Consider the following 19,269-nt stretch of genomic DNA (forward strand, 5'->3'; position numbering starts at 1 on the left):
TGCTGAGGGGTCTCCAGGGAAAGCAAACCTTTAGGTACCCATCAATCATCTACCTCTGTGTCTGTCCATCCACCAGATCCGACTATCCGTCCACCCATCCACCCATCCACCTATCCACCCATGCACCCACCTACCCATCTGTCCACCCACCGTCCATCTGTCCATGAACTCTGCCATCTGTCAATCATTTATCCATCCATCCATCCATCATTTCCCTATCTTATCTCTCTCCCGGATCCATCTATCCATCTGCCCATCATCTGTCCATCCCCCTGGGCTGCCCCTCCTATGGTCCCACCACCTCCCAGTAGGGTCACCCCAGGACTGAGCCTTCAACATGAGCTTTGTTTTGGGGGTAGACACTCCAGATGTACATGGTGACCGAGGTCAAGGACAGCTGTCAGAGAACTTAGGCAGAGTGTCCTCCGGGGCAGGACGATGCTGCCGTGGCCCAGACCCCGGGCAGGGGGTTGAGCAGTGGCATTATCTCTCTGGCTGCTCAAGCTCAAATGAGAAGCAAATTATCTCCAAGGATCAGGTAAAGGAGGAAATGTCACTGAGAGTCATAAACAAATGCAGATGGAGGTCCCTTGAGAAACACTGGCTGCCGAGAAAGTCAACACATTACAACATGCATTGCAAGCCCGAAGATGAGGGTGGAAGTGGGCAGGCGCCGGGCCCACTCTGCAAGCCGCGTCCTGCCCCCTGTTCTGGCCGGAAGGGGATAAATTTCCCAACTCCAGGAATTTGTGGCGGAAAGGGCCAATAACCACGGCTCTCCCACGCCCCGATGCTCGCACCATGTGGAGGCGCAAGCAGGCGAGACTCCAGCACATCAACTTGGAGGAGGACCAGGGTGAGCAGCCTCGGCAGCAGTCGACTCAAGAGTTGGCAGATGCGGCCCCAGCAGCACCGGCGGCGGGGAAGCAGGGTGAGTGGGGCTGGAGTGCCCACTGGGGCAGTGTAGTTTCCCAGACGTTCGCGGGACCCTCGAAGGCACGGGCTGCCTGCGATGCGCTGCGGCTTCTAGTGTGGATTCTGGAACCGGGTTCTGGGGACACCCTCTAAGGGAAGGGAGGCAGCCTCATTCCCCCCACCTCCGTCTTTGCAGATTTTACACTTTTTTTTCCTCTTCTCTCTTGTGTGTTTCACCCCCAGTTCTTTCCCCTCTTATTGTCAAGTTGACCCCCACTCTCTGCTGTCTCCCTCACTCCTAAAAGGGTTTCCTCTCCTAGTCCTCAGCTTCTTTCTTAATTGGTTCCTCTCCTTTAACTAGTAGGCTACTTCCAGAGACATAGGGGAGGCAGAGCACGAAGACCTAAGCTCCCCCCCCCCCCCCCCCGCGGTAACTTCGGTTCCCCCTCCCTCTTTGGCACCGGCTTTAAAAGAAAGAGACCCCAAGGCTCTCCTCCCTGTCCACTACCCCTTGGGGGCTTTTGTAGGAGGGTGGAGGAGGGTCGCACCCTTGAAAGACCCCCTGGAGGAGGGCGATCTGTTGCACGCGCCCCGCCCAGGCCAAGTAGGGGAGAGGGCGCGACCTCTGCCCACCCGCAGGGGTTGGGGTGCTGGCCACCCGCGCTGTGGAGGGGGCTGGAGCGCCCTGAGAGTTCGTGGAGAAGAAAACTCTATTTCTTCTTTCATGATTTTTTCTTTTTTTTTTTTTTTTCTGTTGGTTTTAGTCTTTTCCCTGAGGCTATGCCTCCTGTCGATCTTTGCCCTAACCTTTCCTGGCCTGACCTCCGCTATCTTTGATTTCCGACTTCCTAAAAATAACCGAGGTAACCAGAGGAGTACTGGCCCCAGGGGACCAGGGCAGCTGGCGCACAGCAACCCCGCTGGCTTTATTTTGCCACGCTCTTTGAGAATGCAGTTGGGGTGGGGAGGAAAATGAATTCCAGGTAATAATTAGCAAGTCAAAAAATCTGCAGGTGGTCGGGGAGGGAGCTTACACTACTTACAGAAAATTAGCATTTTCTCAAAAGGGTTTCAAATTCCCTTTGTGCTAAACTGGATTACAACCATCAATGATTAAGATTCCCAAGTTTCAAGTAACTTCCTAAAATGACCTACACTGGCTTTAGTGAGGTTTCAGGCCAATTCATCTGAGTTCTCCCCACACACAAGAAGAGGAGACTGCAATTTGCCCACAACCCAGTTTTATTTATTAAAAATAAATTGCATTGTTAAATACGTTTTTCAAATGTAAGAACCAGGCCCTACACTCCTGTGTTCAAGTCAGTTACACTTGTGTGGCTCCTGCAGTTAGTGAGTTTCCCTGTAGGTCGGGGCTGGGAACCATTTTGGGAGGCTGGAGATGATTAGCTTTTCCTCTTTTGAAATGTGAAGTGTTGGTGGGTGCTAGGGAACTGTTGATGGTGTTTTTTTTAAGGCATTAGAGCAGGGGATGTGTTCCTGTTGAAAGGGTAAAGTTTCTAAGCTGGAAAGCTTGAATTAAAATGTAAAAGATTAGGTATTATTAAATTCCTCTATTACACCCAGATTCCTGAGATAGTTAAGACAACGCCCTACTGGCCATTTAGCCTAGGGCCCTGTGCAGTTGGTCACAGGGCCTGAACCAATCAGTTTGAATGTGTACCCCGCTTAGGAATGACCAATCTCCCCCGCCCGACCTGTTCCCGCCAATGAATGTGCCAATCACATCTCAGAGTTGTTGTTCAATTTCCCCGTGCCTCATGATGATTTGTTCTGATGTATGCAAAGCCCACTGCCCTCTCCAGAAAGTGTACTTAAGCTCTGCTTGACCTCTGCTCTGGGCTCTGGGCTGCTCTCCCTTCCTGAGTGAGCCTCGAGCCTCAGCGCGCTGAATTAGGATCCTCTTCAATAAACTCCCTCCTGCCCATTGCATGAAGCTGGTCTCTTGTGGTCTCCTTCTCCAATGATTCTCCGGATCCTTACACTGTCTGTTTGCATGAGCTTCAGCAGTGTGAACAGGAGGCAAACTTCAATTTTTTTTTTCCCCCTGAGTTTTTGGGTTCCTTATTACAACAGTGATGATAGTTAGATTATTTGCATTGTAGAAATGTGTTAGGAATGAGAACAATAAATTTGTTAAATAGAAAATGTCTTTAGTTTTACTATTGTGTCAGGATGGTGTTGTGCTGCTCACTGAAATTGAAAGGATAAAAAAAATTTAAATGTAAAGGATAAGGTTTGTCCTGAAAAGTTTTTAAGTTGCATTCGTAACGTGAAATTCATGTGGCAGTAAAACAATTCCCGGAACTGCCCATTATATGTGTGTCGATATCTCCCCTGACCACCTAGTTGCACAACGAGAACAACCCCATTTCCTCAGAAACCCGTGCAGTCCCACACGTATACACCTTAGAGCTTAAACCAATCAGTTTAAATATATACCCATCTTAGTACTGACCAATCACCCTCACCCACCTGTTCCCACCAGTGAATGTGTTAATGTTTTAGAGTTGTTATTTGATTTTCCCAAGGTATGTGATGATTTGCTACAGGATGCTATGATATATGTAAAGTCCCTGCCCCCTCCAAAGAATGTATATAAGCTCTGCTCAAGTTGTTCCTGGGCCTCTTTGTTCTTTGCTCCTCTGAAGTGAGCTCTGAGCCCCAGCATGCTGGACCCCCAATAAACCCTTTGCTGTTGCATGAGACAGTCTCTTGGTGGTCTTTTCCTCCGATGTTTGCCCGACCTTTACAAAATAATTCTGCAGAGAAAATAGCCTGCTCTGTGGTCTACCCAGTCTGGACCTCAGGTACATGATTTTTAGTTCTCACAACCAATTGTGGCTTCAGGTTGGGATGATTTTTCCCATGGTGCCTGGCCTGCTTGGTTTTTTTTCAGCCTTGCCCTAATCACAAGGGGTTGCGTTTGTGGTGGTCTTTGAGCAGTTGGTAGTGGGATGGGGTTATCTTCCTTGTTTCCCAGATGAAAAAGACATGTCTAGTGTTTGAAGCTGGTTGGGTGTGATAATAACCCATTCAATTTTTCGAATATGCCCTTCCAGGATTTAGATGAAGAGGTTCTAGGGAAGCAAGTTGGAAATGATGTTGGCACTTGGTTTCTTTGAGCCTTACTTCTCTGGAGAAAGTAATAGTGTTATGCTCAAATTTGGGACCCCCAAAGACCACCAGAGACCCAAGATCAATGCAAGCAGCAAAGAGGTGTTCATTGCGAGCTAGCTCGGTCCTCCGTGTGCACACACACAGCAACTGGTGATACTGAGAGGCCCAAGCCCAGGGTTTGCAGCAGTTTTATACATTCTTTGGAGAGGGCAGGGACTTCACATACATCATAGCCTCTTTTAGCAAATCATCACACACCACGGGAAAATCAAATAACAACTCTAAAACATGATTAGCACATTCACTGTCGGGAACAAGTTGGGTAGGGGTGATTGGTCAGTACAAAAGGGGTATTCATTTGAACTGATTGGTTTGAGCCAAGAGGGGTGAACGTGCTGAACTACATGGTTTCCCAACTTGTTATCAACCACCATAAAATACTAGGAGGGTTATCTGGCATCCCAGGTATTTCCCTGTCTCATGCTGATTGGTGGCTGCTAGGGGGCTGCTATGGATCCCCACCTAGCCTGACTGAGTCAGGGACACCTGGTGCAGCAGAACTCTCCTGTTATTTGTAGATAAACAACTTAGCAGGGTGGGAATAGGCTTAGGAGTGCTCTGTGGGTTTTTCCAAGGACTAAGGTCATGCCCCTTCCTTGGACAGGCTTTGCTCTGAGATAGAGGCTGATTTTTCAATAGGGGGAAGAATTCAAAAAATTAGTTCCCTTTCTTAGCACTTTTAACCTATTGTACTTTGGATTATTTAAAAATAAAAATTCTTGATATGTTTAAATGCCTCTAAATCCAGAAAAAGAACTGCATCACTAGTCATGCCATTAAAAAAAATTTATTTTTCACACTCTTATCAGGCTTTGTTCCGGAGAGATCCTCAGGAGGGAACAAAGCCCCTTGCCCTCTGGAGTTTTCAAATTTAAAAATGGGGCACATCTCTAACCCCATGGCCAGATAGATCACACAGCATAGCAGTCTTTTTTGATCTTCTTACTCTTCCTTTTTCACAGAGCCTCCCTGGACGTTGATCCAAGGCTCCTTGAAACTTTTTAAAATTTTTAATTAAGTAGAAATTTAATTTGGTGTCTAATTTGCCATCTACACGTTTTAAAATTAAACTGGTTAACAGGGCCCTTGCCACTGGCTCAACTCTTGGGGACCTAATTTCCTTTTTTTTTTTTTTTTTTTTTTTGGTAAGCCCTTATCTAGGTGGTGCGGGAGGGTAGGAGATGTTGTGTGCCTTAGATAATCTGCTCATAGTCTTTCTTCTAATATAGGAATGAGAAAGCAGATAAGCCGGAGTCATAATGCTTCCCTCAAGATACACAGGTTTTAATTTTTAAGTGTTTTAACATCTCCAGAATTTGATTGGCCTCTAGCAGATTAACTTTCTTCATGCACAATACCAGGAGTATTTTCTATCCATTTGACTGTGATTGAATCTAAGACCCCTGCTGGGTTTACTGCATTCTTCCAATTCATTGGATAACTAGATGCTGAGAGATAACATTCATAGGGGTGGGGCAGGGGGATGGAAGGAGTTGCTGTGTAATCCCTCTGAACTTTGCTTTTTTCTTTCGGGGTTAACTTAAGCATACCCAGCCATTGTTCCTAATGGAGTCCTCTTACTCCTTGGCAAATAGGCCTTCAGGATGTGCCAGTGGTGGTGGGGATGCCCGAGTACTTTTTACTGCACAGGCAAATAGCTGCTGTTTTAGGACTCAAGCGGGATGTTGCAGGTGTGGCTTCGAGGCTTGTGAATACAGTGAAGGCAGCTGGTTTGGGGGCTGTAAATCACTCTGGGAACCAGTAGATCCTTCCAGCAGAGGAGCTTAACCTTTGTTATGCCCTCGACATGTTGAAGATCCATGGGATGCCAAGGGAACAGATGATAGGGAATTGCTTGCTGAGGGCCATTACCAAGTAGGTAATGTAAGGGGGGGGTCCGGCAGAGCGTCGAAGGGAGAGACCATACACAAGAGACTTACTCCATGCAATTGGCAAAAGGGGATTTATTGGGGATCCATTCCAGCGCGCTGGGACTCTGTGCCCACTCAAGAAGGGAGTGCAGCTCAGAGCCCGGAGCAGAGGTTCAAACAGAGCTTAAGTACACTTTTTGGGGAGGGCGGGAGGCTTTGCATACATCAGAACAAATCATCATGAGGCGCGGGGAAATTGAACAACAACTCTGAAACGTGATTGGCACATTCATTGGTGGGAACAGATTGGGCGGGGGTTGATTGGTCATTCGTAAGCGGGTTACACATTCAAACTGATTGGTCCAGGCCCTGTGATGAACTGCACAGGGCCCTAGGCTAAATGGCCAGTAGGGTGTTGTCTTAACTATCTCAGGAATCTGGGTGTAACAGAGGAACTTAATAATACCTAATCTTTTATATTCAAGCTTTCCAGCTTAGAAACTTTACCCTTTCAGTATGACACATCGTAATCCTTGCCAGTGTACCCCATGTTAAATGGACTTGCCTTGGAAATTTGCTGCGACCTTGCTTGTGTGTTTGAGAAAGGTGACCCTGCTCAATTACCAGGGTGGATCCAGGATTAGGGTGTATTCCTGCAGGAAGTATCTCCGTCCTTGGGTTTAGGGCGTGACAATAGGAGTTTTAGGGAAGTTGAGGTTGAAGATTATTGCTGCTGGGATTAGGGTGTTCCTGCTGCTTGTTCCCGTTGAGTTCTCATGAGATTCAAATGGGATTTGAAAAAAGCCTCATGGATTAGGATTTGGGATCGGACATATTGGAATTGCCCCTGAACGTGTGTGGAGGCTGGTGTGAGATCGGGAATAAAGAATTGGCTGTTTGAACCTACAGAGCTGTGTGGTGGCTCGTGATTCAGTGCCAGCCGAGACATTGGCACTTGGCTTTTGGCAATTGCTGTTCCCCAAAACTAGACCTTCGTGATGTGCACCTGGCCCTCCATGTCTGGGGCTCTGCATTTGCAGATTCAACCAAGCACATGTCAAAAAATGTTTGGGGAAGGGCTGGGACTGTGGCTCAGCAGTAGTGCACTTGCCTTGCATGTGTGAGGCACTGGGTTTGATTCTCAGCACCACATATAAATAAATAAAATAAAGGTCTATCAACAACTAGGGGGAAAATGTTTGGGGAAACCTTGCATCTGTACCCACCATGCACAGGCTTTTGTCTCTTGCCCTGGCTCCCTAAGCCACACACTTTAGAACAATGATTTCCCCTGCATTTACATTGTATTAGGGGTATTATGAGTCACCTGGGGAGGATTCAAAGTATATCTAGGGATGTCCAGGTTATATGCAAATGCTGCACCATTTTGTATCAGGGACTTTAGCAGGCATAGATTTAGGTATCCTCTGGGTTTCTGGAACTGGGTCCTCGTCCTCCTGCTTGTACCCAGGGGACTATATTAATTAATATAATACAATAAGTAACAAGATCAACATCCTGTCAAGTAACCACCAAATTGTCAAGTCATTGAACCAACTGTAGGCCATGTGAAATGTATGTGTTTGTTTGTGACAGTGTCACAGGCTCTGCTGATACCACTGTAACTTATTCCTCACATGCCAAATTAAAAGAAATGCTCATTTTCAGTTCTTACAATAGTATTTTTTTCCTAATTTCATGAACCCCTGCTTAAGAATATCTGCTTTAGAAGCTGGGGTTGTGGCTCAGTGGTAGAGAGCTCACCTGGCATGTGTGAGGCACTGGGTTCAGTTCTTAGCAGCAAGTAAAAATTAATAAATAAAATAAAGGTATTGTGTCCATCTAAAACTAAAAAAAGTGAAAAGACTGCTTTTAGGAGCTGGGGTTTGTGTAATTCATTGATAGATCACATCTTTAGCATATACAGGGCTCTGGGTTCAATCCCCAGCACTCTGCCCAAAAACAAAAATTCCTGCTTTATAATGTACCTTCAGTGAGAGAATATTGCCCCTAAAATGATTAAAATCTACCGAGGAGAGGGACAGAAACATTTATTGATATGATACTGGTTTATGATGCTCCAAAGAAACCACAGTATGATATACTTATGATACATTATAGCAGGACATGGTGGATCATCAATTTACAGAGACCTGTCTAAAAATAAGGGGCTGGGGATGTGGCTCTGTGGTGGAGCACCCCTGGGTTCAATCCTAGTACCATGCTGGGGTGGGGGGGGGACTAGGTCCCTTGTCTTATTGTCCTCCTTAAGTAGTATCTAAGAACTCAGTACTTATTTATTTATTTATTTATTTATTTATTTATCTATTTATTTATTTATTTTTAGTTTAGCTGTATGTCACCTTGAGCCACTTAATTATTTCTGAGCCTCGGTTTTCACATCTAAAAAAGGGCAGAAAGATGCTTGCTTGGTTAAGTGGATTTGAAGTTAAATGAGTTCAGGTGCAGGCCTTTGACGAGTATGGGTGGTAGGTAGAGGTTTGCCTGGGCCCTAAGGAGCAGCGTGGAGATCTTGACATTTTTGCGGGAACTTTGGGTCTTCAGAAGCAGGAGAGAGACACAAGGGTGACATGAGGAGTTAGCTTGATTTATTTTTTTTTAATTTTAATTTTTTTTTTTTTTGAGAGAGAGAGAGAGAGATAGAGAATTTTTAAAACATTTATTTTTTTAGTTTTCGGCGAACACAACATCTTTGTTTGTATGTGGTGCTGAGGATCGAACCCGGGCCGTACTCATGCCAGGCGAGCACACTACCGCTTGAGCCACATCCCCAGCCCAACCCAGGAGTTTTAGATGTGTTTTAGATGTTTAATGTCAATCTAAAAGAAGCTGTAGGACAAAGGTGGGTACAGTTTACAGTTTTTTCTTCCACCTGAGTTCCCAGGCGCATTCTCCAGGAGGTGCATACCAGCAACTGTTTCTCTTGTATCATTTTCCGTTTCCATGTACATATTTATGTCTTTACCTATGAGCCCAAATGGGAGCACATTATATACACATCCTGTTCTCTTCCCTTTTTTTCCTCTTATGAAATAACTTCTGGGTGGTTGTTCTGTGGAGGAGCACACTAACACAGTCTACTTGTCTTGGTAGGATACAATGTTCACCTTTTGTGCACTCTAATTTATTTAGCCAGAAACTTCCTGATGGACAGTGTGTGTCCATTTGTGTACTTGTTTGTTAATATGAGAAATGCTGCAAGAAATACCTTGCAATACAGGAAGTAAATTCCTAACAAAGGAATTGCTGAGTCAAGGAGAATTAAACTAAAATTAAGATGTTGCCAGATGACTCCCTGAAGAAGTTATATACATTTATGTTCACTACCTGTGGGTGTATTTCCCCAAGAGAAAGTTTTTGACATATAATTACAAAATTGCTTTTCTAGAAAGATTGTGCCAGTTAACACCACCCCCATTACCTACCCCTAATCACTGCGTTTGAGCACATGAATTGCATATACATACACCATTGTTCTGGGAATTGATGAGATTTTTGTTCTTTCATCTTTGTTTTTTGACTTGACTCTTAGGACTGAATCAGAGTGCTGTGGAGGCCTTAGGTCTTTGTGTTCTGCCTCCCCTATGCAACTGTCTCTGGAAGTAGCCTTGTGGCATCATATCCCTTCTGGGGCTGAGGATATAACTTAGTGGTAGGGCACTTGCCTAGCATGTATGAGGCCTGTGTTTAATACCCAATACTGCAAAAAAAAAAAAAAGGATATGGAGGGAGGAATAGTCATGGCACATGGCTAATCCCAGTGACTCAGGAGGCTGAGGCTGGAGAATTGCAAATTTGAGGTAAGCCTAGGAGAATTAGCAAGGCTCTGTCTTCATATGAAAAATAAGCATCCCTGGTTCATCCCAGTGCCATAAAGAAGGAATATGTGTGGTTTTTCTTGTGTGTGTTTTACATGTGTTTGTGTGTTGGAAGGAGGGACACTTTGGAATCTCAAAAATATCCCTGAGAAAAAATAGCTGCAATGTAAATACATGAAAGGAAACATACAATGGTGGGTCCATTGTTGCCCCCACAGCCCTGCTTCCTCTGCACACAGTAGGTGGTGAGCATGGTTGGTGAGGTAGGCACTGGGTGACTTTGGAAGTCTTCTTTTTACTCAGTCTGAAATTGGTAAAAATGAAGTCAGCTTATTAAGGTTGTTCTTCAAGATCCATCTTTCCTCCAAACTATTGGAAGCTTTTCAGTCAAAATCCATGGTTTACTAACATAAGTAGCAATTGTTTATTTATTTGAAAGTGGTGTGCATCCTTGCCTTGGCTCCATCTACATGGAGAAGTCACACATAGGCTTCATTTTAAACAAAAGAAGTTCTGCTACTTCCTGCTTCTGGGGTTTACCTCACCTGACTTGTGCAGCATGCAGAACTTATACTCCTTTTTTGCACTGTGGGTGAACCAGGATTACATTTGTCACCACTGTAAACAGTTTTGCCTTTAAAAACAAACAAACATGTGCACACTTGATAACATGGATCTTTGTACTTGTGCAAATGTGTGTATGGCTCAGGTTCACAAGCCTAGAGGTGCTAGGTCTGAGACTCCAAGCTCCAGTGCCTTCTTAGGGGAGGGCCTAGCCTACCTGATAGGGTGGCAGGGGGCTGGACAGATACTGCCCACTAGGCTTTATATTCCTAGGACCCAAGCCTCTGGGTACAGCACAGTCCTCAAAAGGGAATCAGAATGTGTATGCTAATACTAACCCTAATCTGGATAGGATCCACTTGCCCAAAAAATCCACGGGTCAGTCATTTTTAAGAAGATAAGACTCAAAATAGGACTTAGCTTTTGTACACAGATGTTCCTTGACTTATAGTGGGATTACATCCCAATAAACCCAGAGTAAGTTGAAGTTATCGTGACCAGAGAATGCAGTTAATATGCCTAACTGACTGAGCACCCCTGCCTAACCACGCTGTGGTGCTGAAGATCTCACTTGCTGCTGGTGATTCTATGGATTTCCAGCATTGCAAGAGAGGTTTCCCCAGCAAAGGTCAAAATGTAGAATTCCAAGTACTAAGCCTGTGTTGCTGTCACACTGTCATAAGTTGAAAAAAACAGCTGAAGGATCCTGGATCAGGGATCGTGTATTTCATTTCAGAAAAATAGAATTATAGCAGAAGTTGTTAGTATGTGTGTGTGGTGGGGGGTCCACCATTCCTTTCCCCTACTTCCATACTTCTCACTTTCTATAATGGCTTCGTTTTCTTTTTAAAGTCCTAAATGTTAAGACACCACAACGGGTTTGTCGTAATCTGAAAAAGTTAATGAAGTCTTTCTACGTTCGTGTCTTGCTTGGCCATTGCAGTCTTTTTCCGTGTGTTTCCCACATGTGAAGCTGTTCTGGGAACATTCTTCTTGTCCTTCCTATTTTAATTCACCCAAGTTGCTGTGCTCTGTATTTCAAATGAATTTAGTGTTACCATCTGAATTGTTGGCACCTTTAAGCTTTTGTTGCCCCTGGAAATCTTGTGCTGGGTGCATTGGTTGAATGAGTCATTGACTGGGCTTAAGAAGGAGGTCAGCAGCCATGATCTGAGCAGGTTCAATGTCCTTCTCTTAAACAGCATAACCCATCTGTTTGCCTCTGCAAGCTGACTCTGAGAGAGGTGCAGGGATTGGGATGGGGATTGTTCGGATAAGTTATATTCATTTTCTAGGGTTGCCATTAACCAACTGCCTTAGACTGGATGACTTAAATGAACTAAAATTTATTCTCTCACAGGTATGGAGGCCAGGCAGGTGCAAATGTAGGTGATAGCAGGTTTGGTTCCTTCTAAAGGCTCTGAGGGAGATACATCTGGTACATCTCAAATCTCCCTTTCTTAAATAACAATACCAGCCTTGGATAAAGCCTAGGCCCAATCTAGTTACATTTGCAAATACCTTATCTGATCAGGTCACATGCACAGGTTCTTGGGGGGGGGGGGTGTGCCACATGGGGAAGTATGACCATGTTTTTGTTTTGTTTTGTTTTTAATTTGTCCCCCCTGGTGCTGAGTTTGGAACCCAAGGCCTCTCATGGGCAAGGCACATGGTCTACTGAGCTGGCACTGGCCATGTCTTTTGGGGGAGCATAATTCAGCTCAGAGCTTTGTTCATTCCCACCTTTTGGGTGCATCTGTTTCTGAGTCCAGCCTTCTCCTGTGGGAACACCTGAGGAGTGCCTGTCATTGAAGTCGAGGTTCTTAAGGAGGTGTAACCATGTCCTTTCCTTGGGTTGAGTTCTTAGCTTTTTCTCTCTTGTCACAGGTGCTTCAATGAACCACACAGGCAGTGGCGATAAAGCAGGTGGGGACAAAGCCACTGTGAAGCGGCTCCCCCAAGAGGACACTCATATCTGTGAGAAATGCTGTGCCGAGTTCTTCAGCCTCTCAGAGTTCTTGGAACATAAGAAAAATTGCATTAAGATTGAAAAATCAGCCTCTACCTCAGAGCCAAGCCTGTCCAAGGAAGGGACATGACCTTAGTCCTTGGAAAAACCCACAGAGCACTCCTAAGCCTATTCCCACCCTGCTAAGTTGTTTATCTACAAATAACAGGAGAGATCTGCTGCACCAGGTGTCCCTGACTCAGTCAGGCTAGGTGGAGATCCATAGCAACCTCCTAGCAGCATGAGACAGGGAAATACCTGGGATGCCAGATAACCCTCCCAGTATTTTATGGTGGTTGATAACAAGTTGGGAAACCATGTAGTTCAGCACGTTCACCCCTCTTGGCTCAAACCAATCAGTTCAAATGAATACCCCTTTTGTACTGACCAATCACCCCTACCCAACTTGTTCCCGACAGTGAATGTGCTAATCATGTTTTAGAGTTGTTATTTGATTTTCCCGTGGTGTGTGATGATTTGCTAAAAGAGGCTATGATGTATGTGAAGTCCCTGCCCTCTCCAAAGAATGTATAAAACTGCTGCAAACCCTGGGCTTGGGCCTCTCAGTGTCACCAGTTGCTGTGTGTGTGCACACGGAGGACCGAGCTAGCTCGCAATGAACACCTCTTTGCTGCTTGCATTGATCTTAGGTCTCTGGTGGTCTTTGGGGGTCCCGAATTTGAGCATAACAAGATTTCACCTGCCCTCATCATGAACGACAGCGAGGGACCAGTGCCTTCAGAGGACTTCTCCAGAGCAGTGCTGAACCACCCGCCAGTCAGCCCACGCAGTAAGGATGGTCACCAGAGGAGCAGCGGCAGTGCCAAGGAGAAGGAGAAGCCGAAACCCAGCCTGTCATGTACTTGAAGGCAGAGGCTGCCCTGCCACCCTCCCCTCAGGACATAAGCTATTTACGCAAAGGCAAAGTGGCCAACACTAACGTGAGTCTGCAGGCACTCCGGGGCACCAAGGTGGTGCCCCGCCCACCACAGTGCCCAGTGCCCATGACATCCCGTGGGTCCTGGAGCAGATCCTGTGCCTGAAGCAGCAGCAGCTCCAGCAGCTGCACCTTACCGAGCATATCCACTTGCAGGTGAACATGTGGGCGGCACATGCCCTGCACTCCAGGGTGGCAGACATCCTGAAGACCTTGGGCAGCCACGTGTCCCAGCAGGTGTCCGCCACCATGGCTCTGCTCAGCCAGAAGGCTGGAAGCCAAGATCTGTCTCTGAATGCCTTGAAAAAAGCCAAGCTACCTCATGCCAACATCCCTTCCACCGCTGGCTCTCTGTCCCCAGGGCTGACCCCCTTTGCCCTGAAGCCAGACAGGTCGAGGGTGCTCTTGAATGTCATGTCTCAGTTCCCAACCACTTTGCTACCTCAGGCCCCAGGTTCTGTGCTCTTCCAGAGCCCTTTCTCCACCATGGCCCTAGACCCATCCAAGAAAGGGAAAGGGAAGCCACCAAACATCTCCACTGTGAATGTCAAACCGAAAGAGGAGGCGGCCCTCTTCAAGCACATGTGTAAGTACTGTAGCAAGGTTTTTGGGAATAATAGCTCCTTGCAGATCCACCTCGTCTCCCATACTGGATAAAGACCCTTCGTGTGATCTGTCTGTGGTCACTGCTTCACTACCAAGGGCAACCTCAAGGTACACTTTCACCGACACCCCCAGGTGAAGGCGAACCCCCAGCTGTTTGCCGAATTCCAGGACAAAATGGCAGCAGGCAATGGCATCCCCTATGCACTATCTGTCCCCATCCTTGTAGATGAATCAAGTCTCTCTTTAGATAGAAAACCTGTCCTTGTAACAGGGACCCCTTGTGTGGGGATACCTCAAAATCTCTCTCTGGGGGATAACCCCAAGGACATCCTGGGTGGCCCACTGCCCAGCGATCTACAGCCTGGGCCTTCTCCAGAAAGTGAGGGTGGACCCACACTATCTGGGGTCAGACTCAACCATAATTCCCTAAGGGTTGGTAGCTTCCAGGGGAGTGGGACCCCCGAGCCAGGGTCAGAGACCCTGAAGTTACAGCAGCTTGTGGAAAACATCGACAAGGCCACCACCGACCCCAACAAATGTCTCATTTGCCACCGAGTCTTAAGCTGCCAGAGCTCTCCCAAGATGCATTAACGCACCCACACCTGGGAAAGGCCTTTCCAGTGCAAGGTCTGTGGCCGAGCTTTTTCTACCAAAGGCAACTTGAAGATGCATCTTGGGGTTCACCGAGCCAACACATCTGTAAAGACCCAGCTTTCATGCCCCATCTGCCAGAAGAAGTTTACCAATGCTGTCATGTTGCAGCAGCACATCCGGATGCACATGGGTGACCAGATTCCCAACATGCCTCTGCCAGACATCCCCTGTGACTTTACAGGTTCTGAGCCGATGATGGTTGGGGAGAGTGGCAGCACAGGTGCCTCCTGCCCCGAGGAGGTCGAGAGCATTGATGTAGATGAAATAACGTCCCAGGATACCCCCGCTGGCTCGTCAAAGGTCCCTGCACCTCTTCCCAGCACCCACTTGGCATCACCCACCCTGGGTTTCCCTGTGATGGCTTTTCTAGATGCCCCAGTGAAAGAAGGTCCTGCCCCTGGGGGCCTGCAGTGCCAGAGCAGCTGAGAAAATGGCTCAGTGGAGAGTGACGGCCTGACCAATGACTTGTCCTCGCTCGTGGGTTACCAGGAGTATCAGAGCCGAAGCCCAGATGCCATGGAAACCATGTCCTTCCAGGCTGTGTCCCCGGCCAATAGCCAAGCAGAAAGCATCAAGTCCAGGTCTCCTGATGCTGGGATCAAAGCTGAGACCTCCAAGAACAGCCGCCCTGAGATGGAAGGTGATAGAGCTTTGGATTTCACTTATGTCCCTTGTGGGCTCAAGGTCATCAAAAGGGAACCTGGGTTGAACTTTGCAAATGGAGTGTGATCTGAAGCAGCTCCTCTGTAGGGCAATTAGCTTTCCTATACTTCTGGGTAGAGGGACATAATAACAACCTCTGTCCTAGCCATGAACAGGCTTTTTACTTATAGTGGTTAATGCAAATTGGGTATGGACAAGCATCATTATTGTTGGTTTTTGTTTTTGCTTTTGACCCCATGGGGATCTAGGGGTAATCTTAAGCAAATCCCAGTAGCAGTGGGCAAAACTGCTTTTTGGCCACTGAAATGAACTATAGTTCCTTGATTCTGAGGTCTTGCTCCCTAATGGAATGTTCACAAGTCATTTATGAAGGGGGGAAGGTAATATCTTAAGTGTACAAATCAATTTGGGGAACATATTTTGGGGCATGTATTGATGCCATTAATGATAAAATAGGGTAACAGGGGCATCATAGAATCAGACAGATAGGTTCTGGGCAGGTTTTAAAGGTAACTCTTGATGCAGAAACTTGAACTTGAGTTACATGTATTCCCATGTTGCCCATTCTTTGATGCAAAACTGAAACGGTCCATTTTCCAGTCTATTCTTTGTGCAGATGAACAATCCAAAGGCAAGCTGCTGGTGAGGTGTCATTTCCTGTAAGCCATCTCCTCTGGTTTAGTGGGCAGTTGTTTTCAAAGCTGTTTTGTTTCTAAGGATGAGTGGGTGTTGGATGATAAAGGTTTGGATTTTCTTCCCCTCACATACTAGGTCGTAGCAGTCTCCCATCTACATTTATTCAAGCACAGCCCACCCATGTCAAAGTTGAAGTTCCTGGCACATTTGTAGGATCCTCCACCATGTCCCCAGGCATGACACCTTTGTTAGCGGCCCAGGCACGCTGACAGGCCAAGCAACATGGCTGCAGGCCATGTGCGAAGAACTTCTCATCCGCCAGTGCCCTTCAGATTCACGAACGCATGCACACTGGCTTAGCATGTGTAAGGCCCTGGGTTCCATCCCCAGTACTGCAAAAAAAAAAAAAAAGGCAAAGGGATATATAATCATATCTCATAAGTGATGGCTCTTGAAATATCTTTTTTTTTTTTGGTACTCAGGGGTACTTGACCCCACGCCACATCCCCATCCCTATTTTGTATTTTATTATTAGAGACAGGTCTCAGGTATGCTCCACTGCACCTGGTTCTAATTTTCTTTTAATCGTTAAGAGCTGGGCTGTAGCTCAGTGGTACAGCACTTGATGGGGCATCGAACATACATGAGGCTCTGGGTTTGATCCCCAGTGCAGCCAAAAAAGAAAAAGCTAAGTAGATCTATAGTATAAGTCTGGAAACAGAAAATCTTTGTTATTAGGTATGAGCTAATATTGATCATTTATGCATTGGATTAACATTCCAGGCTTGACAACCACTGAATTTCTGTTTCCTGGCCTGCTAAGTTGATATAAATACCATGATTAAATATGAGTATTATATAGATGTATGTCTGGAAGCACTGGAGTTTAAAACAAACAGTAGCCTCCAGGTTAATAGCCATGCAGCTGGGTCCTTCCATAGAATGGTCTGTGCTATTACTGCTGTTAGGAGGAGCTGCCCCTGTGAAGGGTGAAAGTGTCCTGCAGATGGGAAGAGGGCTTTGGGGTTTTCCACCTGGCTCCACCTCTGGTTTGCTGTATAGCCCTGAGGATCTTTCTTTGCCACCTCACAAGTAGGTGGGTTCATTTCCTTATGGTTAAAACAAAGGTCAAAACTTCATCTTAAAGTTGACCTAAAAGGCATTCTCTATTTTAATTATGTAAATCTAGTTGGTAAAAGCATTGTGGTAGGAATATGTAGCAGCAGCCTCTTGTGACACCTAGAACTATAAGGATTCATCAGTGTGTAAGCCCCTGGCTTGTTTGGGCAGGTGGCTTGCTGTGACTTGGTCTCCCTGGCTGCCCTGGATGGTGGTAATGATGAACTCCAGAGTTGTCCTGGAGTAAGACCAAGTTCTCTTAAGTACAGCCTTCCCATTCACTGCTAGCAACAGCAGCACTAGTGATGCACAAGCAGCCTCTTCTGTTCCACCCCGTGGGGTGGCCACTGGTCTCCAGGGTGTCAGTAAAGATGCATTGAGTGCCTGAGAAACCTGATACCTCACGCAAGGGTTTTTAAACTTTTAAAGAAGCTAAAAATTATTCAAAAACTTGAAGGGCAGGCAGGAGAAACAATTATGGAAAGCATACATGTTTAAGAAAAGCCAGGGGACAGGTAGTATGGTCTTTCCTTAGGAAGACTTACATGGAATAGCATCTTCTTCTCACCATGGCCTTCTGTAGCTTTCCCAACCGGATTTCTGTTTTGCTTTTTCCCAGTGCTGGGGATAGAACCCAAGGCCTTGGTTTTTTAATGGTGCCAGGAATTTAATCCAGGGCCACTTAACCACTGACCCACATCTTTAGCACTTTTTATTTATTATTTATTTTGAGACATGGTCTTGATATGTTGCTGAGGGCCTTGCTAAATTGCTGAGGCTGGCCTTGAACTTGTGATCCTTTTGTCTCAGCCTCCCAATTCCCAAGCCACTGGTATTACAAGCTGAATAGGACAAATATTGACCTTGAAATTTGGAATATTGCCTGGCATGTGTCAGGTGTTTCTATAAGTACACACACAGACAAGAGTCTACGCACTGCCTTGGTCTCTCTAGGCAGGAGTGCTGGCCAGATACTGCCAGATCTTTGTTTCCCCTTTACCCAGTATATGATTTTTTTTTTTACATAATTTACTTCCTAAATAAAAAAAAGCATATTGAGAGACACTCTTTGGGTAGAACCAAAGCCACACTTGCTGGGGAGCAGTAGAATATTTGCTAAAAAAACTCTGTCCTGTCCGCAGGTCCACTACATGACACATGGGGCAAACAATAACTCAGCTCACCGCAGGAGGAACCTGGCCATTGAGAACACCATGGCCCTGTTGGGTACGGATGGAAAGAGAGTCTCCGAAATATTTCCCAAAGAAATCCTGGCACCCTCGGTACATGTGGACCCTGTCCCTGTTGTGTGGAACCAGTACACCAGTGTGCTCAATGGTGGCCTGGCCATGAAGAACAATGAGATCTCTATGATCTAGAGTGGCGGCATTTCCACCCTGCCCATTTCCCTGGGGTCCAGCTCTGTGGCCAGCAGTGCCATGGTCTCCAAGATGGACTCCCAATCCAGGGGCAGTGCAGAGGTGGAGAAGCCATGTGTTGCCGACAGCATTGCCAAACACTAGTTCCCTCACTTCCTGGAGGAAAACAAGATTGCAGTCAGCTAAGCCCAGGAGAACCTGCCTGCTAGGAAAAATGCAGATCCTGTGGAATGGATGGGAGCTGGACTGCTTTTTGGTTTTCTTCAAGAACCCATCTCCTCTTTTCTTTATTCTTACTGATATGCAAATGATATTTACGGTTGTGACCTCAACCTTGGGCAGTCCTACAATCATGATTGTTGCTATGCTGCTTTGCAAAAAAAGGAAAAATTGAAAAAGAAAAATTGGCATACCAAAACAGACTAGAATCTTTTTATTTTTTATTTTTCTTTTGGAAAGAAGCAGGTCTTGAAAAGTAGCTTTGTTACTTGTGACAAACTGTATGTATACATAGAAGCTTTGTACAACCTAGAGTGACTTTCCAAAGACTATTGCCTCTTTCAGGGTGAAACAGTTGGAATTTACTGCACCCTGGTGGAAAAGACAACTATTTAGCCTAATTGGGTGGGTGGGGGTATACTCTACCTCCAGGCCAACCAAATGTGCATATGTAAGTGGATGGATACCTTCTGCCCTCTACTTAGGGGCCTGTTTTACATGACCTTCAATCCTGTGCCCATCTTTTTTTTTTTTTTAATTTTTGAATGTACTTTAAAAACAAAACAAAACAAAACAAAAAAACCCTAAGGTTGTAGAATAAAAAAAATTCCTTCAACCTTAGAATCTTAAGTAGGATGTCCTTTCTTGGACTTATTTTAGT

General features: G+C 45.9%; 1 pseudogene; it reads left to right on the plus strand.

Annotated features, from left to right (window-relative positions):
* The first annotated feature begins 801 nt into the window (after positions 1–801).
* On the plus strand, positions 802–18,575 carry LOC113176793 (sal-like protein 4; annotated as a pseudogene).
* Positions 18,576–19,269: the final 694 nt, after the last annotated feature.

The sequence above is a fragment of the Urocitellus parryii genome, assembly GCF_045843805.1.
Source record: "Urocitellus parryii isolate mUroPar1 chromosome 10 unlocalized genomic scaffold, mUroPar1.hap1 SUPER_10_unloc_1, whole genome shotgun sequence".
NCBI lineage: Eukaryota > Metazoa > Chordata > Mammalia > Rodentia > Sciuridae > Urocitellus > Urocitellus parryii.